At 37.9% G+C, this 15,035-nt stretch overlaps 1 protein-coding gene and 1 pseudogene across 2 annotated transcripts in view; one reads left to right on the top strand and one right to left on the bottom strand.

Annotated features, from left to right (window-relative positions):
- CCDC91 (coiled-coil domain containing 91) overlaps nt 1-15,035 on the top strand; it is a 372,169-nt gene that overhangs the window by 4,194 nt on the left and 352,940 nt on the right. The gene's annotated exons all lie outside the window — the stretch shown is intronic.
- Nucleotides 5,305-6,716, bottom strand: LOC110136950 (histone-lysine N-methyltransferase SETMAR-like; annotated as a pseudogene).

Here is a 15,035-nt window from a genome sequence, read left to right on the forward strand (position 1 = left end):
CATCTACTTCTGCTTTATTGATTACGCCAAAACCTTTGACTGTGTGGATCACAACAAACTGTGGAAAATTTTTCAGGAGATGGGAATATCAGACCACCTGACCTGCCTTCTGAGAAATCGGTATGCAGGTCAAGAAGCAACAGTTAGAACCAGACATTGAACAATGGACTGGTTCCAAATCAGGAAAGGAGTATGCCAAGGCTGTATATTCTCACCCTGCTTATTTAACTTCTATGGAGAGTACATCATGAGAAACGCGGGGCTGGATGAAGCACAAGCTGGAATCAAGATTGCTGGGAAAAATATCAATAACCTCAGATACGCAGATGATACCCCTATTTTGGCAGAAAGTGAAGGAGAACTGAAGAGCCTTTTGAAGAAAGTGAAAGAGGAGAATGAAAAAGCTGGTTTAAAACTCAGCATTCAAAAAACAAAGTTCATGGCATCCGGCCCCATCACTTCATAGCAGATAGATGCGGAGATAATGGAAACAGTGACAGACTTTATTTTCTTGGGCTTCAGAATCATTGCAGATGGTGACTGCAGCCATGGAATTAAAGGACGCTCCTTGGAAGAAAAGTTATGACCTAGACAGCATATTAAAAAAAGAGACATTACTTTGCCGACCAAGGTCTATCTAGTCAAAGCTGTGGTCTTTCCAGTAGTCATGTATGGATACGAGAATTGGACTGTAAAGAAAGCTGAGCACAGAAGAATTGATGCTTTTGAACTGTGGTATTGGAGAAGTCGCTTGAGAGTTCCTTGGACTGCAAGGAGATCCAACCAGTCCATCCTAAAGGAAATCAGTCCTGAATATTCATTGGAAGGACTGATGCTGAACCTGAAAGTCTAATACTTTGGCTATCTGATGTGAAGAACTGACTCATTTGAAAAAACCATGATGCTGGGAAAGATTGAGGGCAGGAGGAGAAGGAGACGACAGAGGATGGGATGGTTGGGTGGCATCACCGACTATGGACATGAGCTTGATCAAACTCTGGGAGTTGGTGATGGACAGGGAAGCCTGGCATGATGCAGTCCTTGGGATTGCAAAGTGTTGGACATGACTGAGTGAGTCAACTGACTGCCTATTTCATTTTATGTCTATATCACAGTCTGTTTATTCACCAGTTGATGGATATTTAGGCTGTTTCCAGTGTTTATCATTTAGGAGTGAAGAGGCTATAAACGTTCATGTACATTTCTTTGTATATTCTTCTGTGGGTCTTTGTGTATATATATACTTTCACATCTTTTGGTTAAATTTCTAGGAGTATGACTCTCTGATCATGTGGCAGATGTTCACTTTAAAACAAATTACCGAAGATAAGAAATTACCAGCATTGTTTGATACTTCCATTTTCTCCACGTGCTGGTCAGCATTTTTCATTTTACTTGTAATTTCAGCTATTCTAATAGATGTTTAGTGCTATCTCAATGATACTTTAGTTTGAATTTTCCTCTCAGCTAATATGTTGAGCTTCCCTGGTGGCTCAGATGGTAAAGAATCTGCCTACAATGTGGGAGACCTGGGTTGGATCGCTGAGTTGGGAACATCCCCTGGAGGAGGGCATGATAACTCACTCCAGTATGCTTGCCTGGAGAATCCCCATGGACAGAGGAGACTGGTGGGCTGCAGTCCATGGGATTGTGAAGAGTTGGACACGACTGAGCCTCTAAGCACAGCAATACGTTGAGCATCTTTTCATGTGCTCATTTGCTGTCATTTGCTATCTTGTGTGTTTTCTTTTGTGAAGTATCTGTTAAAATCTTTGGTCTGTTTTCTGAGTTGTAAGAAGTCTGGATACAATTCCTTTATCATATATATGTTGACAGATATTTTCTTTCAGTCTATGGTTTGTCTTCTTATTTTCTTGATTGTGTCTTTCAAAGAGTTGAAGTTGTACATTTTGAAGAAGTCCACATTATCATTTTTTTTTCTTTTGTGATTTGTTCTTTTGTGTCCTATCTAGAAAATTTTGACTAACCCAGAGATACAGTGATTTTTTTCCCCCCTGTGTTTTCTGTTAGAACTTTTATAGTTTTAGATTTTACCTTTAGGTCTGTGATCTGTTTTGATCAGCCTTTTATTCATTTCTGTATGTAGTACAAGATATGTGTCAAAGTTCTTTCTCTCTCTCTCTCTTTTTTTTTTTTTTTGTATGTGGACACCTAATTTGTCCAGTAACACTTGTTGAAAAGACTATCCTTACTATCCTTTCTTCAGTAAAATTTCTTAGCACCTTTGTCAGAAATCAGTTGACTCTATGTGTGGATATGTTCCTAGACTCTCAGTTCTGTTCTGTCATTCCATGTGTCTTTCCTTTGGCCAAAACTACATTGTCTTCCTTACTGCAACTTCGTGGTTTTGTTTTGAAATTAGGAAGTCTGAGTCTTCCCATTTTTTTTTCTTATTAATTGTTTTGGGTATCCTAGCTCTTTCTTTCCATATATGTTTGTAGAATCACCCTATTTCTATAAAAAAGCATCCTGGAATTTTGATTCTGGACACATTGAAGTTATAATTTTGCTTGAAAAAAATTGACATCTGAATGGTTTCTAATCTGTTAATAAAGCCTTGATTTTTCTCATTAATATTTTAAGCTTTTAGCATAAAACTTTAACACATATTAAAAAAAATGTGTCTGTTTCATGTTATTTGGTGCTGTTGTAAAGGTATTCTTTTTAAAAATTTCAATTTACAATTATTTATATAAATAAATTGATACTTTATTTTGACCCTGAATTCTCAACCTTGTTAATAAATTCACTTACACTAGTAGGTTTTGTAGACTCTTTGGAATTTTCTGTGTAAACAATCTTGTCTGTCAGTAGAGACCATTTTAGTTAGTTCATATTTTCCTATTTGCCTTTTATTTTATTTATTTTATTTTCTCATTATACTGGCTAGGACCTTCATGATGAGGCTAAACAGAACAAGTAAGAGCTGACATCCTTGCCTTAATTCTCATCTTAGTGGGGAAAGTATGTTATCTTTTACCACAAAGTAGTTAGCTATTGGTTTTTGGTAAATACAATTCTCATCAAATTGAGGAAATTTTCTTTAACTTCTAGTGAAAATTTTTTAAAAATCATAAGTGAATTTTGTATTTTTTTGATTGTGGAAATTGTAGTTGATTAGAATGGAAAATTGAGAAATAAGCCTGTAAAGAAAAGAATTAATCCATTTCTATTAGTATGACATAATTCTTGCTGTGTTTTGCTGGTATTTTTTTGTTTGTTTGTTTTTATTTTGGAAACATTTAAAAAACAGTTGTAAATATTGTCATATTTTTTCCTTTTCACTAAACATTGCACTCATTGTTTACTACATCATGAATTTCTTGAAAATTTGACTTGTATGTTCTTGATTTGTCATTTGGATGATTGTTTTCCCCATTAGAATTAATATTAAGTCTATGTGCATAATTCTGATAAAATTCTTTTAGTTGATTTTTTAAAAAGTGATTATTACTCAAAATGCATAAACTTTTTTCAAATTCTTAATATGCACTGCCCCCTTGTTTAATTTTATATTCCTAGAATTTATCTGCCTGGATCTTTATTTGCAATAAATTTTGGAGCGAAAGGTGGCAGTTAATATTGTTAAGTTTTTTGAGCATTGTTTCAAGATAGACTACTAGGATTTCAGAAACTCAGTTTATTAGATTTATCTAGTTTATATCATTTATTTTATAGGTTTAGCATGTGCAATAAGTAAATGACTTTTCCTTCCACATTATTATTTTGCTGCCAGTGATCTAGATAAAATTCCTGATGCATTTTGTGTAATGTAAATGCTCAAGTTCTTTTGATAAGGATTGTAGAAATCTTGTGTTCAATATCATGCAGAAACCCTTTATGTATGTTGTTTTATTGAATTCCAACCAGAACCTTTTGTTGTAGGTAAGTAGTATTTTCCCCATTTAATAGGCGAGGAAACTGAGTTTCAGACAGATGAACAGTGTTATTCAAGGTTGTATCAACAGTGAGTGGTAGAGTTGGATTGATCACAAGTCTTGTTTTTATACTGTCTTTATTTGTAGACTACAATACCAATATGGAGTTCATGTGAACATTTTGTATATATTCTGTTTGTTCTGGATTGGTCTTGTTTTAATTTGTAGAATAAGCTCATTAAGCAATTTAATAAATCAACATGAGACAGTTTCAGTTAATTCTAAAATGTCTAAATAGAAATTTATATTATATTTACTTCCTTTTATATTGTCTAATTTTAAATTATTTTAGACATTTCTTGCCCTGTATCCCCTTCCCTTCCCTGTCAAGTCTCCAATAAGGAGTAGAAAGACTGTTGTTAGCTATATGCTGTAGTTTTACTTAAAGAATTAGAGATACATTTATTGTCACTAGTAGAGAATACAATAATTTTAAAATTTTGAAAGGAGATTATTTTTAAGTCACAGGTTTATTAGATGAAGATCAGAAGTAATGTTAACTACTTTAAAATGCAGCATGTTATAATTCTAGTAAACCTTTTATCCTTAGAAGTGTATGAACATTTTGGCATTTACATAATGCTGTTGAACACATATATTCATATAGACTAATTATATCAATGAAGAAACCACTGTTTTGTAAAGTGTGAAATCACTTTTTCCATGAAGTGGTATTCAGGGAAGACTGTTTTTCTTCCCCCTTTGCCAGTCTTGCTAACATAGACCATGTGCATCTCCTACCAAAAGCAGGCATAGATAGTGAAGAAGCCAGCCAGATTGCCTTTAATGTTGTGTCCAATTTTGTGGTTGAGGAGGGTCTACATGATCATTTCAAGATGTTTTACTTTTGTATTATAAGAATTCAAAACTTCTGCAATTGTAGAAAGACAGTGCTATGTTAGGCAAGATTCATTAGTATGTGTGTGCTTCTCTGATAAACTTAGGGGTTTACATGAATATTACTAAAAAACTACATGTTGGATGAATGAAAATCAGATTTTTGGTTGACTTATAGACTTTTAAGAAATGGATGCTCCAAACCTTGGATTGTTATAGTATATCATTCTGCATATTGATTATAAAGTATTCAATTATACTTCATGTGCTACTGGTGTGCAATATTGTACTTGTGTCTTTGAATCTAGGGCGTCTTGTAGTCAGTACCTAGTTGGATCATGCTTTTTTTTCATTCTGCAAATTTCTGCCTTTTGATCAGGTTGTTTAACACATGTGTATTTAAGATAATTGCTGATAAGATAGGGATTATACTTGCCATTTTACTGTTAAGTTGGTACATACGTAATTGCAGTTTCGAATCATGAATTTTAAATCATTATAACTAGGCTTAGGTACATCTTTTTAAATCAAAATAGGAGCCATTACAACCAACACATTTTTGCCAATGAGAAATAGATTTGTTTATCCCTGTAGTATAAAAATTTGTGCTTTTGCATTTGATGAATTCTTGGAAAGAATTTTCTGCCTCCTTCTGGTGTGGAAGCATTTTCCCTGCAAAAAGTTATTCAGATGTTTGAAGAAGTGGTAGTTGGTTAATGAGAGGTCAGGTGAATATGGTAGATGAGGCAAAATTTTGTAGCCCAATTCATTCAACTCGTGAAGCATTGGTTGTGCGTGTGTGGTCAGGTGTTGTCGTGGATAAGAATTGGGCCCTTTTTGTTGACCAGTGCATGCTGCAGACATTGCAGTTTTTGGTGCATCTCAATGATTTGCTGAGCATACTTTTCAAATGTAATGGTTTCTCTGGGATTCAAAAAGCTATAGTTGTTCAGACTGGCAGCAGATCACCAAACAGTGATTGTGACTTTTTTTTGGTGCAAGTTTGGCTTTGGCAAGTGTTTTGGAGCTTCTTCTCAGTCTAGCCACTGAGCTGGTTGGTGCTGGTTGTCGTATAAAATCCACTTTTCTTTGCATGCCACCGTCCAATCAAGGAATGGTTCGTTGTTGTTGTGTAGAATAAGAGAAGATGACTCTTCAGAAGGATGATTTTTTTGATTTGCTGTCAGTTCACAAGGCACCTGTTTACCGAGCCGTTTTACCTTTCCAATTTGCTTCAAATGCCAAAGGACTCAACTCAGTGGCTGATGTGTTCCTGGGCAACTTCTGTAGTTGTAGGAGAATCAGCTTCGATGATGTCTCTCAGTTTGTCGTTGTCAACTTCTAGTGGCTGGCCACTACACTCTTCATCTTCAAGGCTCTCATCTCCTTTGCACAACTTCTCGAACCAACACTGCACCATATGTTTGTTAGAAGTTCCTGGGCCAAATACGTTGTTGATGTTGTGAGTTGTCTTTGCTATTTTACCTCCCATTTTGAACTCAGAGAAGAAAATTGCTTGAATTTGCTTTTTGTCTAACATCAGTTCCCTAGTCTAAAGTAAATATAAAATAAACAGCAAGTAATAAGCCAGTAGAAAAAAAAATAAATGAACATTAAAATGATGTTTAACATAACCATATTTCTTTGAGAATGTATTCCAATATCAAGTGGGAAATTTCTACAAGCAAAAACTGCAATTACATTTGCACCAACCTAGTATTTGTTTTCTGTATATTTTTAAGTGTTTCTGTTGTTGCTGTTCGTTAATCCCATTACTGCTTTGTGTTGTATTAAATAGATATTTTCAAGTGTGCCATTTGAATTCTTTTATTGTTTCTCTCACTGTGTTTAAGTTACTTTTTTAGTGATTGCCCTGGGGATTACAACTAATGGCTTTATAACAGTCTGTTTGGTGTCCATTTTGAATTAGCACCAACTTAATCTGAAACTTATAAAAAGTTTGCTCCTATGTAGTTCCATTTCCTCTCCTTTGTTGTGCAACTATTGCATAAATTACATCTTTCTACTTTGACACTCATCAACACAGATTTGCAGTCTTTCTCTGTGCAGTTGTCTTGTAAATTGTATAGGTGAAAAAAGAATTACAAAAATACCTTTTGTGAAAGTCGCTCAGGTGTCTCTGACTCTTTGACCCCATGGACTGTAGCCTGCCAGGCTCCTCTGCCCTTGGAATTCTCCAGGCCAGAATACTGGAGTGGATAGCTATTCTTTTCTCCAGGGGATCTTCCCAACCCAGGGACCGAACCCAGGTCTTCCACATTGCAGGCGGATTCTTTACTGTCTGAGCCACCAGGGAAGCCCAGAATATGCCTTTATATTTACACAGGTAAATGTAAAAGACAGTTTTTATATTTACCTGTGTCTTTTGCCTGTGTGGTCATCTTTACTGGTGCTCTGTATTTCTTTGTGAGGATTCAGTCGCTTTGTATGGTTCTTTCATTTCAGCCTGATTACTCCTTTTAGACTTCCTCATAGATAAGACCTCCTGGTGATAAATTCTCTTTGTTTTTGCTTTGAGTAAGTTAATTTCTCCTTCATTTCTTTCTTTTTTTTTTTTTTTTTTAGTATTAGTTTTGCTGGGTGTAGAATTCTTGGTTGAAAGTCTCTCAGCATTTTGGGCCATCCCATTGCCTTCTGGCCTCCATGGTTGTTTATGAAAAGTCAGGTTAAAAATCTTATCACTGATTGCTTGTACATGATGAGTTGCTTCCATTTTGCTGATTACAAGATTCTCTCTTTGTTTTTGGCATTTGAAAGTTTGATTATGACACCTTAAAGTGTGGGTCTCTTTAATTTTATCCTACTTGCAATTTGTTGAATTTCTTGGATATGTAGATTAATGTTTTTCATCAAATTTGTGAAATTTTCTAGCATTATTTCCTTAAGTAGTCTTTCTGCCCCTTTCTTTCTCTCCTTGTTTTCTGGAACTCTGATTGTGCTTATGCATACGTTAGTATTCTTGGTGGTTATCCACAGGTCTTTGATGCTTTGTTAATTTTTTTTTATCCTTTTTCCTTTTGCTCAGACTGGTTAATCTCAATTGACCTATCTTCACATTCACCGATTCTTTCTTCTATCAGTTCATAATTTGCTGTTGAGGTCTTCAAGTGGATTTTTTAAAATTTCAGTCAGTGTACTTTCAACTCTAGATTTTTTTTAAAATGTATTTTTTTATTGAAGGATACTTGATTTACAGAATTTTGTTGTTTTCTGTCAACCTCAACATGAATCAGTCATAGATATACATATATCCCCTCCCTTTTGAATCTCCCTCCCATCTCCCTCCCATCCCACCCCTCTAGATTGATACAGAGCTCCTGTTTGAGTTTCCTGAGCCACCCAGCAAATTCCCATTGGCTGTCTATTTTACATACGGTAATATAAGTTTCCATGTTACTGTTTCCATACATCTCACCCTCTCCTCCCCTCTCCCTGTGTCCATAAGTCTATTCTCTATGTCTGTCTCTCCATTGCTGACCTGTAAATAAACTCCGGATTTTATATGTTTTATTTTTATAACTCCTGTCTTTTCATTAATATTCTTTATTTTGTGAAACATTGTTATTATTTTTCCTTTATTTAGGCACAGTTTCCTTTAGTGATTTGAGACATTATGTTTGAACATATTAGAGTTGTGAATTTTAATATTTTTGTCTAATAAATCTAATGTCTGAGTTTCCTCACAAGTAAATTTCTGTTGACTGCATTTTTTTCCTCTCTGTAGGGGCTCTATGTTCTTGTTTCTTGGCATGTACCATAATTTTTGTTGAAAACTAGACATTTGTAAATATATGTCTGTTGTGTATATATATTTTAAAATACATTTTACATATGTAGTGTGGCAACTCCAGATATCAGATTTTTTTCTTTCCAGGTTTTTAATATTTTTATCGTTACTATTTTTCTTGCTGTTTTTCTGTTTTGGTGAACTCTTTATGTAAACTCTGTACTCTTTGTCTTGTGTGGCCACTTGGAATTATTTCATTCTGTCTTACATAATTGGGTCAATTTAAATAGAGGAAATATTTGTTAGGGCTTGTGAATTGTGCTTAAAAAATTAATAGAATTATCAAAATGATTACAAAAATAAGAAAACATTTTTTGAATGCTTATAGTATGCTATGCCTGAACATAGTGCTTGGTTAATGGGATTTTCTAGTAAAGAAAGATAAGTAGAAGTTCAGGTTTTGTTTTTTTTTTTCAATTTGGTGAAAAATCTCTAGACTTGTACTTGTGGAGTTTTAATGCCTTAGTAATTAAAGGTAACTGAACTTACTCTTTTTTCCCTAGCATTTAACTCACTGACTTAGCATCTTGTCATCTTGTACTACCTGAGAGTCATAATTAAGAATGTTATTTTCAGTGTTTTAGAAGAGATTTGGTTGATTGTTGCCTTCAAACAGTTGATAAGAACATGGGGTTGAGATGTAGAAATACTTATACACAATGAATGGAACTTAAGTGAATAAAACTTACTGGTGTCAGTGCCAGCACCTAATAGCTAGCATTTTTTGGATTTGGTTATATATTTACTCAGTGGAGAGATATTGTCAGTTGACATTTCTGTAGGATCTTGACACTATTGCATATATAAAAAAAACATTGGGAGTACCTAGATTGCCTTGTGAGAAATCTCTGGAGTTTTAGCTAATGGCTCAGTTAATCTTCATAATGGTACAGAGGAAAAGTTTTTCGAACTCTGCTCAGCTGGTGTCAGATTTGTCAGGAATATACCCAATTATAGAGGCTTTGTGTGCTTCAGACATTTTTGTTTCCACATGCACATTTAATTCTGTTTTGGATGAGCTAGTGTCTGTATATTTTAGAAGTCTTTAAGATAAATTTGGTACTCAGTTACTTATTACATATGAAAGTGAAAAAAATAAATTACAAGTTAAAATCAGATGGAAAAAAATGATCCTGCCAAGGATACTGGTACCTTAATTCAGGAAGAAATGAAAATCCGTCATTAGAAGAGTTTTATATTATCTTAGAAAAATGTGAGCAAGCAAGTCCTTTATGTGTTTCTTTGGTAAACAGGTCTGTTTTCTGTTAAAGGACACTACTAGCAGATGAAGACCTTTGATAGGTGCATGAACAAGGATTTAATGACTGTCAAACTGAGTTTATGAAAGCGAAATAATGGACTACTGAGCTATGGTGAGAAGCCAAATTCAACTCAACAGAAATCTTTATTGAGCCCTGACTATAATTTCAGGGTTCTGTACTAGGCATTGGAAGATACAGAAATAAATGTCACTTGATTTTCAAGGACCTCCCAGTCAAGTAGGTGAGAGTAATGTAAATGATACATTATAGAGAGAGCACTGATTGAAAAGTAATGGGGTCCTGAAAGTTAGACCAGGAATGCAAGGGAAGACCCTGGTGAAGCTGGACACATTGAACCCCTGAGTGCTGATGCGTACTTTTGCCAGTGGAAGCATCCTTCCCGTGCTCAGTGATAGTGGCTTTCTCGTCCTCACTGGGGGCTCTGCCTCGCTCCTGTGGGAGTAGCTCTCCACCACTGTCTGAGATCCGAGGGGATTACTTCTGCATTATTGGCTACTCCCGAGGCAGTTGCCAAAAAAGGCAGTGCTGATCTCCTCAAGACCTGCCCCTATACTCTTCTAGATCTATGACTAGACTCAAATCCCAGCAGGTTTCTAAAGATAAGGTACAAAGTGTGACTTATGGGGAAATGTACTACACTCCAAAAGAACTACCTGAGCTTTCTAATTTATACAGACAGAAATCTAGGGAACATGTGTGAGAATGATACTAGAGGTATGGCATAATCATGAAAAGAACATAAAGCTGGACCAGGCAGCATTTGTGTATATGGGCTCACTAATCAGAGCTCCTGTGTTTAGTGTGGCTGTTTGACTGAAATATGCACCCAAGCGTGGCACACAGTGAGTGAGTTGGAAACACAGAATCTACCTATTTTGGTTCAGTGTCAAGGAAGGGATTCAAAGGCTTAGGGAGATAGGAATATTAGAGCGGATTTGTCATTTAAGAAGTGCTCACCCAAACTGGGAGGGTCTGGAGGACATACCTTTTACTAATATTATGAGAGATAAATTGTGAGGGGAGTCCTGGCATCCTTGAAGAGTTCTGGGATTGCTTCAGTGGGAATGCAGTCACTGAATCAGGAAACTTAAATGCAATGGGAGGAAATGAATTCCAGGGTGACAGGGGCCCAGCTGTGACATCTAACTGTCAAAGGCAAGGTGAACCAGGTTTGGACAGCAGAGCCAAAGGGACAGTTATAATAGTCTGACTCATGCAGAACAGTGGTGTTGGCTAGTTGATTATGGTGATCCTAGAAGTGAAAAGATAGGGAGCCAATTCTTACTTGGTCTGTATAAGCAGAAAAGTTCTAGGTCAGGTGAACAGAAGTCTAGCCTGAATCATAAAAACAGAGTCATGACCCAGTCAATTCTAAGACTTGAATTTTTGCAGACCTAGAATCCTTTGAGTGAAGAGGAGGCAAGGTCTCTTTGAAGAAGGACTCTGGTACACTGCCAAAGTGTATACCGGTAATCTTTCTCCCAGCCCTCCCCCAAGGGACCTACAGCCTTTTACCAGGGTAATTGTTCATTGGAGAAAAGAAAATAATCAGACCTTCCAAAGACTAGTGGATATTGGCTCTGGACTGAGGCTAATTCCAAGAGACCCAAATTTTCCCTTTGGTCTATCAGTCCGCATAGTGGCTTATGGAGGTCAAGTAATCACTGAAGTTTTAGTTCAAGTCTGTCTCACAGTGGGCTTAGTGGGTCCCCAAGTCCATCCTGTGGTTCTTTGTCCAGTTCCAGATGCATAATTGGATAGATAACAGTCAGCAGCTGCTGCAGTCTCCACATTGGTTCCCTGACCAGTGGAATGAAGGTGATTATGATGAGAAAGGCTAAATGGAAGACAGTATAATTGCCTCAACCTAACAACATAGTAAACTGAAAGCAGTTTCTCATTTCTGGAGGAATTGCAGATATTAGTGCCATCATCAAGGACATGAAACATGCAGGGACAGTGATTCCCACCACTTCCCCATTCATCTGATCTGTTTGCCCTGTGCATAAACAGATGGATCTTGGAGAATGACAGTGAATTATTATAAGCTTAGCCATGTGGTGATTGCAGTTGCAACTGCTATACCAGATATGGTTTTATTGCTGGAGCAGTTTACTACATCCCCAGGTGACTTGTGTACAGCTGTTGATCTGGCAAATACCTTTGTCTCCATCTCTGTCAGTAAGGTCTAACTGAAAAAGTTTGCTGTCACCTGGCAAGGCCAGCAATACACCTTTACTGTCCTACCTCAGGGGTATATCAGCTCTCCAGCCCTACATCATAATTTAGTTTGTGTGGCTCTGAATCACCTGGTTCACACTGGTCCATTAAATTGAGGACATTATGTTGACTAGACCTTGTGAACAAGAAGAACCAACTACATTAGACTTGTTAGTAAAACATTTTAGTGTCAGAGAGTAAGAAACAAATCTGATAAAAGTTCAGGGGCCTCCTACCTCAGTGAAATTTCTAGGGGTCCAGTGGTGTGAGGTGTCTTGAGATACCACTTCTAAGGTTAAGACAAGGGTAAGTTACTGCATCTGGGCACTCCTACAATCAAGAAAGAGGCACAACATTCAGTGGATCTCTGGACTTTAGAGACAACATAGTCCTCATTTGGGGTATTTTGCTCTGGCCCATTTCCTGACTCAAAAAGCTGCTAGTTTTGAGTGGTACCCAGAGGAAGACCAAGACTCTTGACAAAGGTCCAGGCTGCTGTGCAGGCTGCTCTGTCACTTGAGCCATAGGATCCAGGAGACCTAGTGGTCCTTCAGATGTAAATGGTGGATAGTGATGCTGTTTGGAAGCTTTGGCAGATTTCTACTAGAGAATCAGAGGGCAGGCCCTTTGGATTTTGAACCAATGCCCTGCCATCCTCTGTGGATAACTGTGCTGCTTGGAAATAGCTGTTGTTCTACATTTGGGCCTTAGAGACTGATTGTATAATCATGGGCCACCAAGTTACCATGTCACCTTAGCCGCTTATCGTAAAATGAGTGTTATCTGACCCACCAACTCATACAGTTGGGCATGTATAGCAGTACTTCATTATCAAATGGAAGTGGTGTGTATCTGATCAGGCCTGAGCAGGCCTTCAAGGCACAGACAAGTAGAAGAGGTGGCCCAAATGTCCATGGTCCCTGCTCTGCTACAGTGTCTTCTTTTTCCAGGGTACATACACCTGTGGCCTCGTGGAAAGTTTGCTAAGGTCAGTCCACAGAAGAGAAGAGTAAAGCCTGGTGTGTAGATGGTTTTGCATGATATGCACGCAGCCCAGGAAAGTGGTTGACTGCAGTAGTACAGGCCACTTCTGGGACATCCCTGAAGGACAGTGGTGAAGGGAGAGCCTTCCTGCGGGTAGGCCTTCAGGCATTGCCCTGGTTGTTCACTTTGCTTGAAAGGATAAATGACCAGACATTCAGATGGGCACTGATTCATGGCCTATGGCCAGCCGTTTGGCTGGATGGTCAGGAACTTGGGAGAAACATGATTGGAATGTTGGTGACAAGGAAATTTGGGGAAGAAGTGTGGATAGACTTCTTTGAATGGGGGGAAAAAAAAGTGAAGATATTTGAATTTCATGTGAATGCTGACCAAAGAGTGATCTCAGCAGAGGAGGATTTTAATAATCAAGTGGATAGGATGACTCTCTCATTCTCTGGGTACCAGTCAACCTCTTCCCTGTCATCTGTGTAATTGTTTAGTGGGCTTATAAGCAAAGTGGCCATGCTGGAAGGGGTGGAGGTTACAAATAGACATAGCAACATAGACTTCTCCTTATCAAGGCCAACCTGCCTATGGCCACTGCTGAATTCCCAGTCTGTCATCAGCAGAGACTAAGCCTGAATCCTTGATATAGCACCATTCTTGGTGGGTGATTAGCCGGCTCACGGGAGGCAGGTTGGTTATTGAACTGCTCCCATCATGGAGGTGGCAGTGGTTTGTTCTTACTGGAATAGATGCTTAGTTTGTATATAGATTTGCCTTCCCTACATGCAGTGCTTTGCTAAAACTGTCATCTCTAGAATTATAGAATGCTTCACTCACTCCATGGTATTCCACATAGTGTTTCTTCTGTTAAGGAACTCACTTCACAGCAAAAGAGCAGTGAGCCCATGTTCATGGAATTCACTGGTCTTACCTTATTTCCTGGGCTTTCCAGGTAGTGCTTGTGGGAAAGAACTTGTCGGCCAGTGCAGGAGACATAAGAGATACTGGTTTGATCCCTGGGTCAGGAAGATCCTTTGGAGGAGGGCACAGCAACGCACTCCAGTACTCTTGCCTGGAGAATCCCGTGGACAGAGGATCCTTGTGGGCTGTGGTCAGAAGGGTCGCAAAGAGTCTGACACGACTGAAGTGACTTGGCACAGCACAGCGCTGCACACCTTGTTTCTTACCATCCTGAAGCAACTGGCTTGACAAAATGGTGGAATGGTCTTTTGAAGACCAAGTTATGGTTCCAGAAGACTTATTATTAACTTATTATGGTGTCAGTACCCTGTAGGACTGGGACAAGGTTCTCCAGAAGTTGTATATACTTTGAATTAGCATACAGTATATGTTGCTATTTTTCCCATAGCCAGGGTCACAGGTCCAGGAATCAAGGGGTGGAAATGGGAGCAGCACTATTGCCTATTACACCTAGTGACCCATTAGCAAAGTTTTTGGTTTCTATTTCTATGACTTTATGCTCAGCCAGTTTATAGGTCCTAGTTCCAAAAAGAGGAGTGCTTTCACTTGAAGTGATTCCATTGAATTGGAAGTTAAGACTGCTGCCTAGCTACTTTGGGCTTCTCATGCCTCTGAATCAACAGGCAAAGAAGGAGTTATTGTGTTGGCTAGGGTGATTGATCCTGACTACCAAAGGGATATTAGACTTATATTCCACAGTGGAGGTAAGGAACTCTATGGCCGAAATACAGGAGATTTTTTAAGGCATCTTTTAGTATTATCATGCCTTGTGATTAAGGTCAATGGAAAACTAAAACAACCCAATTCAGGGAGGTCTTCTAATGGCCCAGACCTTTCAGGAATGATGGTTTGGATCACCCCACCATGTAAAGAACCATGATCAGCTGAAGTGCTTGCTGAAGATATTTGATTAAACTTTATTCTGAGTGTGTTTGTGAGGTTAACATTAGAATTACT

The sequence above is a fragment of the Odocoileus virginianus genome, chromosome 23 (genome assembly GCF_023699985.2).
Source record: "Odocoileus virginianus isolate 20LAN1187 ecotype Illinois chromosome 23, Ovbor_1.2, whole genome shotgun sequence".
Classification (NCBI taxonomy): domain Eukaryota; kingdom Metazoa; phylum Chordata; class Mammalia; order Artiodactyla; family Cervidae; genus Odocoileus; species Odocoileus virginianus.